This window comes from Poromitra crassiceps (genome assembly GCF_964638095.1).
Source record: "Poromitra crassiceps genome assembly, contig: HAP1_SCAFFOLD_382, whole genome shotgun sequence".
Lineage (NCBI taxonomy): Eukaryota > Metazoa > Chordata > Actinopteri > Beryciformes > Melamphaidae > Poromitra > Poromitra crassiceps.
Window position 1 is genome coordinate 68352 of NW_028152022.1, and position 731 is coordinate 69082.

The window sequence follows — 731 nt, forward strand, 5'->3', positions numbered from 1 at the left end:
GCGGCTGTCGTCCACTCCGTCAGAAGTGCGTTGCCGTGGTTTTAACCTCGGGTCCTTTGCATTTACTATTTATCTTGAAAAAACTAAAAGAAAAAAACGAAAAATTTTGCTTAGTTTCCACAATATGGTTGTTGTTTTACATCCCTGCACTACACCACTTCAATCAAGATTTACAGTACGCCCAGAAAAGATGTGAATCCACGAAATTTAGAGTGTTCTCCCGTTGAGTTACTGTTTAGAGAGGCTGCTTATAGGGGCCCGCGCTACCGCAGCTGACCACTGCGAGCCTGTGCGAGGTTCTTTTGGCGCTGTCACGCTTCCAAAAATAAAAAATGGCGGAGGCTGCTGGGCGCTGATGTTGCAATGGGGCAATATGGAGCTTTCAGTTCTTTCCATAAAAGTTCTTTGACCGCGCTGCAGCGTCGGTCAGCGTGATGACGTCATCCGGGATCGCCGTGGTGTTGCCGGAAGCGCCCGGTGGCTTTGGGTGCTGGATGATGACGTTGTTGATTGATGAAGTTTGGTTAGCAACCAAACTTTTTGCAGTGATCACTGCGATGAAATGGTACCTTGTTTTTACGGATGGCAGTTGTCCCGTTGTTGACGTTTGTCGTCGGCATGATGTGTGTGTGTGGATTGAGATGAGACTGGATTACCGTGAGTTTGGCCGCGTCGGCTAAACGGCGATGATTGCCTTGTGTGGCTACTAGATGGCTAGTAGTAGCGTTGGC